Genomic DNA, 14,953 nt, shown 5'->3' with positions numbered 1-14,953 from the left:
GCTATATTGTCTAATATGTTTTGGCCTAACACCTGGACTTTTGCCCTAAGTAGATGTTTAAAAATAGAATTAAAAGTTTTGCATCAACCTTCTATTTTTGTCCTCCTTCCAAAAAAGGTTCTGATATGAGAACGAGGAGAGCTTGATTTCACCTATAACTTTATTTTGGGAGGCATGGGTACTCTAGCAAAAGTCACTGGACTTGGTTATTAAGACCTAGTCCAAGCTGTGTGAGTAATACCTGTTTGACCTCAGGAAAGATAGTTCATTTTTCACTGCTCAGTTTTTTCATTTGTAAAAATGGAGTAATAAAACTTTAACTGGAAGGTTGTTGTGAGTACTCAATGAGATGTTTGTGAAAGCACCCAGATGAAGTAGCATGGCTCTAGTAACATAAATTTTGATTCGTTTTTCAGAGGTTAGAACTATCCTTCCTCTTTCACAACATAACTTATAATGAGCAAGGAGTAATTCACTTACAGATTTATTTACTGTAAACCTAGAGTGTTCTGTTCCTGCAGAATAGTGGTAATAATATTCACACCCTTGTCCCTTCATCCTCCGTTTGATTTTTTGAATGAGGTATAAAATGAAGCACAGCCTAATTCAGGTCCGGATGTGGCTCAGAATATCTCCACCTTGCTCATTTGACGTTGTCATGCTTTCTGCTAAGAGGCATAAACTGATGTGCTGACAAAGGAACATCTTGAGCAATCTGAACTGTTGAACTGAAACAGCATGAGCTGGGCAGCCAACCACTCCAGGTTATAGCATTCTTTTGAGGATGGTGGTATCTGCTTTGTCATCTGCAGTTTTTGTAGCCATAGGTAGGCACTGCAACATTATGTTGTCCAAGGTCCTGTGGGAGTATGTATAGCAATTGCAGGCGGAAATGATTGCAATTTCCCCCCCCAGAATTTAAGTAACAACATAAAATAACATTTGTGGCTCTGAAAGTTTTTTGCTCTGTGGGTCAAAGAGAATACAATTTGGATTGGCGATTTTCCATATAGCCACCGAGGAGGAGAGCTTTAGCCAGCTTTAGCCTGTGTGTGTATTAGGTCATAGGAAAGGGAGACAGATGCTTGAGAGGGCCCCCGAGTCCCCATAGAATGGCCTAGAGGCCTCACACCAAAGTTTCTATCGTTTGTCTTGATTTGCTCTCATCTTTACCTGGGGAGGTGAATGAGCTTCTCCTCCTCACCCCATTTCTCAGGTCTCACACGACTGAACTATGTATCTTTGTTCACTAATGCTTATCAGAGCAGTTATAAAATACCCTTTCTGTGCTTAGATAAAATCTAAAAGTATTCATATATCACTAATGAGCCTCATTGAGTTTAAGAAAGCACTGGATATTACTGACAATGAGAAATACAGTGAGGGTTGACTTTCTATGATTATTTTTGCTTTTATTGTATCTTGAAAAAATTTGTAACTGAGTAGTTTTAAAGTATTGTTTTTTTTAATCGAATGCCTTGGTTGGAAAGATTTGTTTTCTGCCATCAACAAAGCCTACGTGTTAACCATCTCTGTACCTTTGCTCATGCAGCTCCCTTTGCCCAGCCTCTTCCTGTTGGCTTTGCACACTTCTACCTATTAAACTCTCTCCACCCTGCAGGGCTGAGCTCACAAAGCTGCCCTCCTGGATCAGGTACAGCTCTGCTCTGACTTATTTCCATGAGCGTCCTTTCCTGTACCACTTGAAGTCTTATGTTTTATTTATCTTTGTGTTCCCAGCACCAAATAGAAGCTGGTAGATAATATGTGCTTAATAAATGTTTGCTGAATGAAGGCATGAGTGCTGTAATAGGGTAAGGGCATTGTATAGGGAGGAAGACCAGAGGAGGCCATCTAAACACATGGTAGAGAAGAAAGTAGAGAGGGTGTGTCCCAGGAAAGATATACTTTGAGAGATGTTTTGGGGAATGAGCAGCTATTCATTAGATGAAAAGGGTGAGGAAGAATGGCCTGGCAAATAGAGAAGCAGAGGAATTTGTGAATGAGAAATTTGGATGCCCAAAAGAGTTTAGTGTGTCTGGAACTTAGATGCAAAGTAAATCAGGGAAGAAGATGAACTTAAAAAGGTTGGCAAGCCCTGGCTGGTTTGGCTCAGAGGTTAGAGCGTTGGTCCGCAGACCAAAGAGTCACAGGTTTGATTCTGGTCAAGGGCACGTACCTCAGTCTGGGCCCTGGTCGGTGTCGTGTGGGAGGCAACCAGTCGATGTGTCTCTTTCATACTGATGTTTCTCTCTCTCTCTCTCCCTCACACACTCTGGCTAAAGATAAATGGAAAATATCCTTGGGTGAAGATTTAAAAATAAATAAATAAATAAAAGTAAAAAGGTCGGCAAGTTGTATGTTACTTTGAGTTTTGTGCCAATTTAAAAAATCACTTAGCCATGGCCGGTTTGGCTCAGCGGTTGGAGCGTCGGCCTGCGGTACAGAGAGACCCGGGTTCGGTTCCCGCTAAGGGCACGTACCTTGGTTGCAGTTTGTCCCGGCCCTGGTTGGTCGTGCGGGTGGCAGCCACTCGATGTGTCTCTTCACATCAATGTTTCTCTCTCTCTCTCTCCCTCCCGCTCTATCTGAACAAAAAAATGGAAAAATGTCCTCGGGTGAGGATAAAAATAAAATAAAATAAAATAAAAAATCACTTAGGTTATTAGCCAGAGTAACCTCTGTGATGCCCTGATCAATTATATATGCCAGATAGGATGGATCTCATGAGATCAGGTCGTTTGATTAGGGGAGTTATTATTTCGAAGCATGGATTTTTAAAAATTGCATAAAGTGATCATAAAATTTTACATTGATTAAGAAATATCCTATAACATCCAAGAGAAATATGAAAAAATAAGAATTCTGTTAAGTCACTATAATCAACATGATATTGACCTAGCAAATGACAAATAGATCATTGGAACAGAGTAGATTCAGAAGTAGATAATTCAGAATAAATCACTGAAAATACAGAAAACCCAATATTTAATACATGTTACAGTTCAATTCAGTGAAATAAAACCCTACATTATTTAATAAATTGTTCTGTTATAGGTAGTTCCCCACCTGGTTAAAATATAACAGGACTCATCATATACCATTTAAATACAGTTCCTTGGTAGATGAAACACAAATGTTTTTAAAAAGTAACAGCTAACATCTCACAAGACTATCTAGGAAAGCACACATGTGCATTCTGAAGCTTGGAAAATCTCCCAAAGACTGGGACCCCTAGAAGCTACATATGAAAAGGAAGGTATAGCATAACATATATAATCAAAAACCACTTTGTGGAAATAGTAACATAAAATAAACCTGTAGACGTCAGCGAGGTGTGGAAAAATATTTGTAAAATGCTTTGTAGCCAAGTGTTTATATTTATAAAGAGCGCTTATAAATAGGAAAAATATAAACTATACTATAGCACAGTGGACAAAAAAATATGAAAAGACAATTCACAGAGCTAAGGTAAAGGTGTGTGTGTGTTAGCATACCTCAGTAGACTAAATGGACACAGAGAAAAATGCTTAGAAGACACCGCAGGCTGTTAACTTCGGTGCATGAGTGAGTGAGGGCTGATGTGAGTGGAAAATGAAAGGAAAATTACGACACTCTTCTCCCAGGCTACTGAGGGAGACAGACATGTAAACAGAGTGCTCCATAGGTGCCAAAGTTGAGGAATAAAGAGAGAGCTGAGTTAGAAGAGGAAGAAAAGGCCTTTGTATCTGAAAAGAAATGACTCTGGGCAATAACTTTTTTTCTTTAGTTCTGGTCTTACCAGATCATTAATTAATTGCAACTAGTGACACAGTGACTTCCATGAGATAAATATAGTTATGTGGGTCAGGCACAGTATGTGTTTAGAAATTATTGTGAAGCCCTTGGAAAAAGGTACTTTGCAAAGACATATCCACATGACTGCAATGACTGCTTATTTAAACTGATCTTCAGATATTTAATCTACACTGATTGTCATATATTCATTCAATTATGAGTCTTCTCCAGGGGCCAATGGGAATGAGAAGGACCCACTTGAGGAACACTGATTTATAAGAAAGATCTCTCTGAGATTCCCTTTTGTTGGTGACGCAAGTATTGCTGAACAGAGTCTGTGGTTTTTGCCACAGCTGTTAATACATAGCAAAGTCTCCTTGTGAGGGCTGTCCTGTGGCATGTGCTGTGGCGAGTTATGCCAAACCAACCTTCTTACGATGTTCTGAGGAGGATTGGAGGATTCAGATGAGAAGTGGTTAAGTGGAAAGAAAACAGATTTTCCAAGTGTAGGCTTCTCTCCCTCTCTCTCTCTCCCCCTCCCTCCCTCTCTCTCAGAATACAGAATAGGATCCCTCCCTCTCAAGGCACCTGCATTTCCCATCCAGGATTCATTTAGCCCTGGGTTCTATGCTTTTAATTCTGGTTTCTTTGATCTGTTGCCGATGATAGTATTTGTTGGTTTTATCTGGCTCTGATTTCGTTGGGGACTTTATGATTCACTGTTTTGGAGGAAGAGGGACAAGAAGGGTGAAAGGGAGAAAGCAGGAAAAGAAGGGAATCGAACATCTGTGTGTTTGAGGTGCCTTTAAAATAAAGTTCTACTGGAAAATTAACATCCATTATATTCCCACCTATGAGTAATTTGGTCCCTGTAGAATAGAATTTTAATTTGAAGAATGAAGTTCCTCATGATTTAAGCCAGGAAATAGTTTGACTTGTACTTCAGGAGAGTCCTCTGTATCATGTAGGATGCATAGTACTGAGCTTTTTTTTTTTTTTTCCTTTATTGATTTTATATAGAGAAGAAGGGAGAGGGAGAGAGAGACAGAAACATTGATGAGAGAGAACATTGATTGGTCACCTCCTGCATGCCCCCCCCCCCCCCACTGGGGATTTGGCCCACAACCTGGGCATGTGACCTGACTGGGATTCGAATTGGCAACCTCTTGGTGTATGGGTTGACACTCAACCACTGAGCCATACCAGCTGGGCTGGTACTGAGCTCTTTTGTCCTGTATACCAAGTAGGACATTGTCTGGGGTGACAACTATGAGAACATTATTTGGGGATTTAAAATATATATATATATATATATATATATATATATATATATGTTTTTATTGATTTCAGAGCAAGGAAGGGGGAGAGAGAGAGAGGGCTAGAAACATTGATGAGAGAGAAATAACAGCTGCTGCTTCCCGCATGCTCCCTACTGGGAATGGAGCCTGCATCCTGGGAGTGTGCCCTGACCGGGAATCAAACCAGCAACCTCCAGGTGCATGGGTCAGTGCTCAATCACTGAGCCACACTGGCCAGGCTGGGGATGATTTTTCATGGATTGATAGAAATGAATTTGGAGGAGAGGGGAATAGTATTAGGAGGAGGATTAATGCAAACTTTGCAGACAGGAAGGATTCTCAAGACTATTTCACCTGACTTTCTAGTGGAGAATCTTAAGTCAGGGCTACTGTAGTCATTTTCTCTAGAGTTAGGTGTTGAACAAGAGTGCCGAATTTCATTTTCTCAGTGGGCTCGTCATTGCAGCTTGCTCGTGGTGTGGTATGTGGGATGTTAAGATTCTCGAACAACTGAATCCTTTGGCATCTTGCTCTCTCGTTCAGCTTTCCATCTTGGGTCATGGTGGGTTCCCCTGCGGCAAACCAGTGATGGCAGTTTGGGATGAGTCCTGAGCTGCTTAACAGCCGGGAGCCATTCTGAGAAATGCATCTTTAGGTGATTTGGTCATTGTGTGAACATCATAGAGTGCACGTAAACCTAACTACACTCCATTTGTTCCAGGCTACAAGTCTATACTGCATGTTACTGTAAAAAAACTGCATGAGATTAAATCAAGCACAAGAGAAAATGTTGCTATCAAGAGATAGGGTAAACACCAGAGGCATGAGGCCGCTGCTGGTCCAACTCCGCATAGTTTTACAGCAACCTTTTTAAAAAAGTTATTATTATGAGCAGAAAGAGTACACTCTAAAATAATAAAAAGTGTGATATAGCCCTGGCCTGTTTGGCTCAGCAGTTAGAGCGTCGGCTCGCAGACCCTTGGCATATACCTGGGCCCCGGGTCCCAGTCGGGGTCCTTAGGGAGGCAACCAATCAGTGTGTCTCTCTCACTTTGATGTTTTTCTCTCTCTCTCTTTGTCCCCCCTTCCTTCCCTTCTACTCTGTCTAAAATAATCAGTGGAAAAAATATCCTTAGGTGAGGATTAAAAAAAAAGTATAGTATAGTAAATACATAAACCAATAAAAGTCATTTATTATCATTATTAAGTAGTATGTACTGTACATAATTGTATGTGCTGTGCTTTTATATGACAGGTGGCTCAGTAAGTTTGTTTATAGTAGCATCACCACAAACACAGAGAACTATGTTGTGCTACGGTGTTACAAGGCAATAGGAATTTTTCAGATCCATTATTTTTTTTAAAGCATTTATACTGTCGAGTTTATTGATTATTTTAACTTTTCTTTAAACTTATTTGTCACCAGTTAAAATAAAAGTCATTTAAAAAAAGTATTACATACATTTCAGTTTTTCATAATGTAGCATTTAATGTATTTTCCTAAATTAAATTTACTGGGGGTGACATTGGTTGATGAAATGGTATAGGTTTCAATTGTACCATTCTATAACACATCATCTGTATATCGCATTGTGTTTTACCACCCCAAATCAATTCTCCTTCCATTACCAGATATTTGACCCCCTTTACCTTTTACTACTTCCCCCCACCTCCCTTTGCCTTGGTAACCACCATACTGTTGTCTGTGTCTACGAGTTTTTGTTTGTTTCTTTGTGATGTTTGTTCATTTATTGCTTTCAGTGCAGCCCTATTATAATCCATGAACAAATGTGGTCAGTTGTTGACTAAAACATCTTATGTAGCCCAGGACTGTATTCTGGTCAGGTTTTTCTCATCGGGGCCCAGCTGGTTGTGATTTGCTCTGTGAGATGTTGAATGCTCTTGTATGTATGAAATAGAACCAAATGACATGTCCGCAGCTTTTGGAGAACTTGTTAGGAAGTCTGGGGTAACTGGATGATCATATCTGAGTCATATTTTGACTTTCCATGTAGTTTGACTTCCATGGTAGCCTGAGTGTATCTCTGGCATAGTTTCTATCACATAATTTTATAATGTTCTTAGTTTCATTTTGTATTGTGTCTTACTCTTAGTTCTATACTAAATACCCTTGATAAAAGTTGAAGTGAATGTATTAGATGCAACAGAAAAATGCAAAGGAAATTATAGCTGTTTGGAAATGAGAAATCACCACATTGTCAGTGGCAGAACACCATGACCTTTGCCTTAAATTTTTTTCCTGTGGAGAAGGAGTTGCACCTATTGCAGAAGCTGGTTTCCCAATACTTGTGTTCTGTCATCTGATTTCTTGAAACTGAACAAATCATTAAAAAAATTTTATGTTTTAACACAGGATGTCACATCTAAGTTACATAGCTTACATGTTAAGGTAGATTAGAAGGTTAGTTTCAATAGCACAAGAATGAATCTTTACTTTTCTTTATGTTAAAGAGAAAACTTTTCCAAAACAGAAATCCCACTTCTTGATTCTCTTTGTATGTAGGACTACAGTGCATTTTACAGTATAATTCTATTATCTATTATATACTATGGCATATATTATTATATTAGTATCTTACACACAAATATCTAATAATCTGGATATATTTCTATATAGTTTTGCCTCATATGCAAAGAAAGTTTAAAGTATGCTTTGGGTTTATTTTGGTTTTGTTCTCTATAACTTTAGGTATATTATAAGTTAATACAATTCCTACTGTTTGGATTACTTACCATTCACGTCAAGATTTCATTTGCCTTTTCTTTAGGAAGGTCTGTAATTCTGACTAGGAAATAATTCTCTATTATGATGAAGGTCAACACAACTATAATCTCTGGTGAACAATTTGTAATATGTCTATTATTACTTAGAAAGATAAAAAACACTTTTAAAGAAAAATCCTCACCCAAGGATAGTTTTCCATTGATTTTAAGATAGAGTGAGAGGGAGGGAGGGTGGGAAGGAGGGAGAGAGAGGGAGAGAGAGAGAGAGAGAAACATCCATGTAAGAGAGACACATTGATTGGCTACCTCGCAGGTCCTCAACCGGGCCTGGGGATTGAATCGCAGCCGAGGTACGTGCCCTTGACCAGAATCCAATCTGAGACTCTTTGGTCTGCAGGCCATTGCTCCAACTGCTGAGCCAAACCGGCCTGGATGATAAAAAACACTTTTATAGACTGTAGTGGCTAGATTCTACGTCTCAGTCTGTCATATCAAATCTTACATTTACTTTTCCAGTTTAAAAGAAGTTGTTCCTTCTTAGATTTTTGAGGGTTCCTCTTTATTTACCCTTTGAATACTGGTTCCTTTGGTTCTCTTTTATGATCCCTTTATTTTTCTTCCTTCTTAGATGAATCACACTGACTGCTTTCCTACTGTGTAGCAGGACAGGGCCATGCTGGACAGCTGAGTGGGTTGTGTACCACACAGCTCCAGAAGGTGGCATTTGCTACACCTCCCCCAAGACTTAGATTGTGCTAGTTAGTGTGCAACCTCTCATTTAACCTCACAGCAACCTATGAGATGAATATCATCATTGCTATTTTATAGATGAGGAAACTGAATTTGGGGTATGTTAAAAACATGTTTACGTTTACGTAATAATGAATGGGTGATAGAGTTTGTATGGCTCCAAAGCCTCTGTTCTCTCAACAGCATGCCACCTTTTGTGGGTGATTTCAGCTCTTGGTCATCTCATCCATGGCCACAGCCTAAATGATGGTAATTCCTAAAAGACTCTCTACTCTACCCCAGATCTCTCTCTGTTGCTGGCCTACTAGAGAAGTCTCCCACTGTGTCCCAGATGCACCTCAAATTCTGCACAAATAAAATGGAATTGTTATCATTTTCCTTACAACTGCTCCTCCTTTGTTCCCAATCTCAGTTAGTGGTACCAACAGCCTGGGCTCTCCTCTCTCCCTTACCCTATACATCCGATCTGATCTATCAGGTCTTATTAATTCTGTTTCTGAAAGCTCTCTCCATTTGTTCTCTTCTTTTTCATGCCATTTGTCACTCCTGGTAGTTGAGGTCTTCATTTTTTGTTGTTGTTGTTGTTCAGATAGAGTGGGAGGGAGGGAGGGAGGGAGAGAGAGAGAAAGAGAGACATCGACATGAAAGGGACACATCGAGTGGCTGCCACCCGCATGACCCAACCAGGGCCAGGGACAAACTGCTACCAAGGTATGTGCCCTTAGTGGGAATCAAACCCGGGTCTCTCTGGACCGCAGGCCGATGCTCTAACCACTGAGCCAAACTGGCCAGGGCGAGGTTCTCATTCTTTTATTCTGAATGCCTCCATTCTGTCTGAATTATAAAAAGCATCGCCTAAAGTCTCACATCTCTAGCCTTTGCATTGGCTGTTGCCTCTGACTGGTTTATCTTTCTTCACCTTCCCCAATCAGCTACTTGAGGACTCAGCTTTAAGTTACTTTCCCAGGGATGCCATCCTTGATTCTTTTCGTCAACACCTTTCCTTAAGTTAAATTATTTTTCTCTGTACTTCCATGGCATGTCATATGTACGTCTATCTTATCACTCATCAGAATACCCTGAGAATTGATTTGCTTGTCTGACTCCTTTCCTGGACTGAGAGGCCTCCAAGGACAGGGACTGTATACATCCAACTTATCTTTGTCTTCCAAGCATCTAGCAGTTTTTCTGGGAGGAGATCAATAAATCCTTGAAGGAATGAATGAACACACACAGTGTACTCTAGGCTGATCGGAAAGAATTGTTCACATAATACTATAATGTTCTGTTTGTTTATTTAGTTCCACTAAAATTTGAATGCAATTTTTATAAACTTGCATGGTTGAAAATAATGCTGATGTTTTTATTTATTTTATTGTTATAAAATAATTTTTTTTTCTTAATTGATTTCAGAGAGGAAGGGAGAAGGAGAGAGAGAGAAAAACATCGATGAGAGAGAACATCAATTGGCTGTCTCCTGTATGCCTCTCACTGGGGATTTGGCCCACAACCTGGGCATGTGCTCTGACTGGGAATCAAACTAGCAACCTCTTGGTGCATGGGTCGACGCTCAACCACTGAGCCACACTGGCTGAGCAATGCTGATGTTTTTAAATTATACAACATATTTTTTCTTTCCCCTGCCATTTATAACAACAGACGGCCTGATTATTGCTTAACACATGTTTTCATTCATATTGGCAGCTTCTTCCCTTATCCTGTTGATAAGAGATTATAATTCAACTTCATAGTAATTTAAAAAGTGGACTCTGTGTTGAACTTTGGTTTAAGGTGCCAAACATTTTGTATCAACACTAATGAATAAGCTAATCTCTTAGAAGTTGCTTTATTTATCTTTCTTGATTCTGTTCATCAACAATGGTCAGTACATCAAGAAAATACCTTGAGGTTAATTATCTCAGAACCTAAGCTATTGCTAAATTTGAAGTTAGACATTGTGGGGTGATTTTCATTAACATGTACCTTTTTCATCTAAGACAGATTTAGGTCTCAGTCCAGCTCAACCCCCTTTCTGGTTCATGTCAACCACTTAAATCTCCCTGCACATCAGTTTCCTCAGTTTTAAAATTAAGCATTTGAACTAAATTAGCTAAAAGAACTTTCCAAACTCCAGTATCCTCTGATTCCATTACTTTGGGTCACCACTGTGAATTCTCTTTCTGTCTTATTTCCCTTGTCCACTTTCCCTTCCTCCCCCACTAGTGGACTGGTCCTCCTGCCTGTCCTACACACACACACACAGATACACTGCATTCTTCAGCACCTGGCTTTGACCCTTCAACACGAGAGAGCTGAGAAGCAGTTTGCAGTGTGCACTTCCTTCACTGGCACACCGATCCCTTCCAAGGGTCTGTGAGTCCTTTCTTATAGAAAGCACATTCCTGAGTGCAGCTGCAAAAGGAGAGGGAAGTTGCAGAGTGAGCACAGAAAGATTCTTGTTTCAGAGTAAAGGCATTTCTAAATTGCAACAGATTTGGGACTGTAATTGTGACCTCTGGGGTAGGGGGGGGGTGGGGAGCAAGGCGGTACATAATCTGTTATAAACATTACACAAATTAAGTGTCTAAGGTTTTGGAGTGAGGAAGGCACATCATAGTTCCCCACAGCTCCCAGATTACTTTGTTACCGTTTCTTTAATAGAGAGTACAACCTGTTAGGTTGGCAAGTGTTCCCTACATAATTTATTGACAAAGCATTTCAAGCAAAATCATTTGCATAAATGTGTGCCAGTATTTTGTGAGGTAAACTAAGTCTTGATTTCATTTGCCTGCCTTTTCATTCTATTATTAGACACAAAAGGACAAATCAGGTACAGAGTGTTTTTTTTTATTTAAATCATTAAAAATTTTCAATTACAGTTGACATATAATATGATATCAGTTTCAGGTGTACCCACAGTGATTAGACATTATGTAACTTAGTGGTCATCCCCATACATCTTGTTCCCATCTAACACATTGTTCATCACCACCAAACCAGTGTTACATGAAATGTTAAAGGGAAAAAGAAGAAAAAGATAAAAAATATGAACAATAAATACATATCTATCAACAATTGAATCTACCGAACAAACGAAGTAAACAAGCAGAACATTTTGAAGGTTGCCAGATGGGAGGGGGGTTGAGGGGATGAGGGACAAAGGTGAAGGGATTGAGAAGTATGGATTGGCGGTGGCAGAATAGTCATGTGGATGTCAAGTACAGCATAGGGAATATAGTCCATAATATTCTAATAACTAGGTACAAGGTGTTTTTGATGAGATGTGCATGGAAAGTATTTATAAATACAGTTTTCTGGCAAAATGGGAAGGCAGGTCTGGGCTGTTGGAGGTAGAAGGAAAAACATTTAAAAGGCTGGGGATGAGGGAGACAAAGGTGCCCCGGGAGGACACAGTGCAGGGAAGCAGCAAGCACTTAAGGCCAAGAGGTGGCTTGCCCCTGTCTGGGCATGATGTAGGACACCAGGGGCTGCTGCTGGACACCCTGCCCTGGATCCCTGCGGCAGCCGTCCCAGAAGGACAAGAGAGAGGTCCTGCCAAGTGCAGCCCGCGGAGGAGGATTGGATTGCCCGGGGCCCAGGCTGCCGGTCGGGACAGGGTTAAGACCATCACCTGCATCGAAGTGCGGCTCGGATGGGAAGTAGGAAGTGCCGCGCCTGCGCTTCCTGTATAAATAACCGCGCGGCTCCCGGCGCCGCTGCTGGCGAGCTGCGCCCCACGCTCTGCAGGCTTCCGCGCCGCTGCAGCTCCCCAGGCGGAGGCGGCTGGGTCTAGGTCCTCCTCCTCCGGCACCAGCGCTCTGCGAGCCCGAGTTCTGTTCCAGTCCTGCAAAGCGCAAAGCTGTCAGCTGCAGAGCACGGAGGACGAGGGAGAGAATGGAACAGCCCCTCCTCCCCGGTGTGCGAGCAGGAGGCTGCTGAGAAGCCCGGGCGGCGGAGGAAGGACAGAGCTCTTCAGCCAGGTAGGTTTAGCAAGCTTTTTAAAAGCTGCAGGCATTGCAAGCCGGGAATGGTGTTGGACTGAGAAAAGAAAAAAAAGGGCAAGAAACTATGATACCATGTTTTTTAGCCATATGTTCTGTGTCTTGTGCTTCCAGCATACAGAATTGAATGCATTCGGAATGCCTTAAACACCTGTTAACTTTTAAAAAATAGATGCCTTTGTAAAGGTAGAAAGAAACGAGTTTAATTTCTACTAGAACAGTCTCCACCGAATGTATTGAAAATTCAAGGTTAGATCAAACCTCCCAATGTCTTAAAGGGAGACCAAAAGTTGGCATAACCTCAGCTGTTTACCTTCTGTTACTTGGAAATGCACAGCAGTATGTTGACACACATAGATATGAATAAGATGTTAGGTTGTCCGTGGGCTCTTGGCCATACGTTATGCTGATTATTTTGTCAGTTTATTGCTGATAAAACACAGTGAAACTCTGATCTTATACTGCTATTCTCAAATTTAAGGTAAAATGAAACTGATTCCTGCTGTTTCCGCAGAGAAAAGGTCTTTTAGCTCACCCTTTCCAGGGTGCCTTTTGCTTTTGTTGTTAGTTTCAGTGATTCTGCTGTAAGCCTACTCCTGATGGATAGATATACTTCTCACATTCAGATTTCTCAGAAATGAATTCTTCTTTCTGGAAAAATGTTCTCTGTCTTCATTCTTCCACTATAGTCTTGTACTTATTTCTACTGCTCAGGTATCTTATCAAAACATTACTGTAGGGAAGCGGGTGGGGGTGGATGGCGGGAAGAGATTAACCAAAGAATTTATGTGCATATATGCATAACCCATGGACACAGACAAGGTGTGCCGATGGCCTGGGGAGCGGGGTGGAGGGAGTCAGTGGGGGGAAAGGGGGAGGTATCTGCAGTACTTTCAACAATAAAGATAAAAATTTAAAAATAAACCTGAAAAGAACCCATCTAAACATTAGCTGGGACGCCCAGTAGGACTATCCATGTTCTTCTAACTTGGCATTTCTGGATGTTTATTTGAACATAGTCAGGTATGAATTAAAGAAAAATGTATCTAACATTTCTGAAGCAGTAGATTGGGGGTGTCTAAGCAGAAGCGAAATAAATGAACTTTGAGATGACTCAATTTTTAGGGTGTGGGTAAGAGGAAGAAGGAACCCAGCCAGGCTTCACTGTGTTGCTGGCTCATTAAATATCAGGCTGCTGCTGCTTTCACTGAGCTGAGCCTCTTGATCCTTTTCACATCTAATTCCTCCTCCTCCTCCTTACTCTGCCCTCCCTTCCCAACCTTAGTCTTTTGTATGGGTAGCAGTCCCCTAAGTACTTTTGAAACTATTGGAGGACAAGAGAGGGGGAGAAAAGAATGATAGCCATAGCAGGTCCACACAGCCTCCTGGAGAGAGGCCACACTTTCTCCCAACTCCTGCCTTACCCCTGCACACCTGTGACTGGTATTTTATTCTTTGTAGTGGGCATACACTGCAAAAAATAGGAAAGAAAATGTCTTGTTTAAAAAGTAGCCTCTGACTGATTGAAACTCTAAACATATACAGAGAATGTAAAAAAGATGTTGAGTTGCAGAATTGGGTTGCTTGGCTTTTTATTTAAAACAAACAGACAAACAAAAAACTCAACCAAAAAACCCCCCCAAACCGATCACCCTAGATAACTTGCTCCTACACTACTATGCTGGAAATGAGGTTTGAATGTGGTCAAACACTGTCTAAACCCAGAGTTTTACAAATATTTACAATCATCTATGCCAAATATCTTTGTGCTGAGCCCCAAGAACATTCTCGGCATTCAAAAGCCTCATTCTCATGAATGGTTTCAGTTCATTGGCAATATAAAGGCATCCAGGCTTCCAAACTAGGCCAGTTTAAGACATCTTTTTTTTTTTTTTGAATAATTAGTTTTTGTGTCTCCCAGATTATGAACCAAGTTTTCTCAGCCTAACTCTACAGCAGAGAGAGAAGCTATGCTCTATCTAGAAAGAAAAAAAATAGTTTATTTTATGTATACAGTAAGTCCATTTAGCTTCCTGGAAACTAGTTTTCGCTTCCATAATATGAATACATTAAATCTGGGAAAGCATATTTACATTTTTCTTCTTGAAAAGCTGTTTCAATATGTCAGATGTTTAGAAACATTTCTAAGGACAACAGAATCATTTCTCTGTAGTGTTTCTGCTAATTCGGGGTTGTGTGTTGCCCCTGGCCTTGACTAATGACATTCCTTTCTTGTTAAGTGAGGTGTGTAGTGTTTGAAATCACCAGTTTGAGGTAGAGGTCAGGAATCATGCTGAACCCAGATGTTGATGGAGGAACAAAGTCCAAACAGTTTGGGGACTAAACTTACTTTGTGCAACTGATTATTTTGGATATGGGAAA

The 14,953-nt window shown here is 40.6% G+C and overlaps 1 protein-coding gene across 8 annotated transcripts in view; it reads left to right on the top strand.

The window, feature by feature from the left end:
* Positions 1-14,953, top strand: part of RNF144B (ring finger protein 144B) — a 151,505-nt gene that overhangs the window by 63,994 nt on the left and 72,558 nt on the right. For 3 of the 8 annotated variants that reach the window (XM_036255230.1, XM_036255232.1, XM_036255223.1), the window contains exon 1: positions 12,303-12,550. The exons of the other annotated variants lie outside the window; for them this stretch is intronic. The gene's annotated coding sequence lies outside the window, so the exon portion shown is untranslated. Of the gene's footprint in view, positions 1-12,302; positions 12,551-14,953 lie in introns of those variants that run through there. 8 annotated transcript variants of the gene reach the window in all.

This window comes from Molossus molossus, unplaced genomic scaffold, assembly GCF_014108415.1.
Source record: "Molossus molossus isolate mMolMol1 unplaced genomic scaffold, mMolMol1.p scaffold_m16_p_12, whole genome shotgun sequence".
Classification (NCBI taxonomy): domain Eukaryota; kingdom Metazoa; phylum Chordata; class Mammalia; order Chiroptera; family Molossidae; genus Molossus; species Molossus molossus.
The sequence above is the reverse complement of the archived record's forward strand: the minus strand, read 5'-3'. Positions and strand labels throughout refer to the sequence as shown.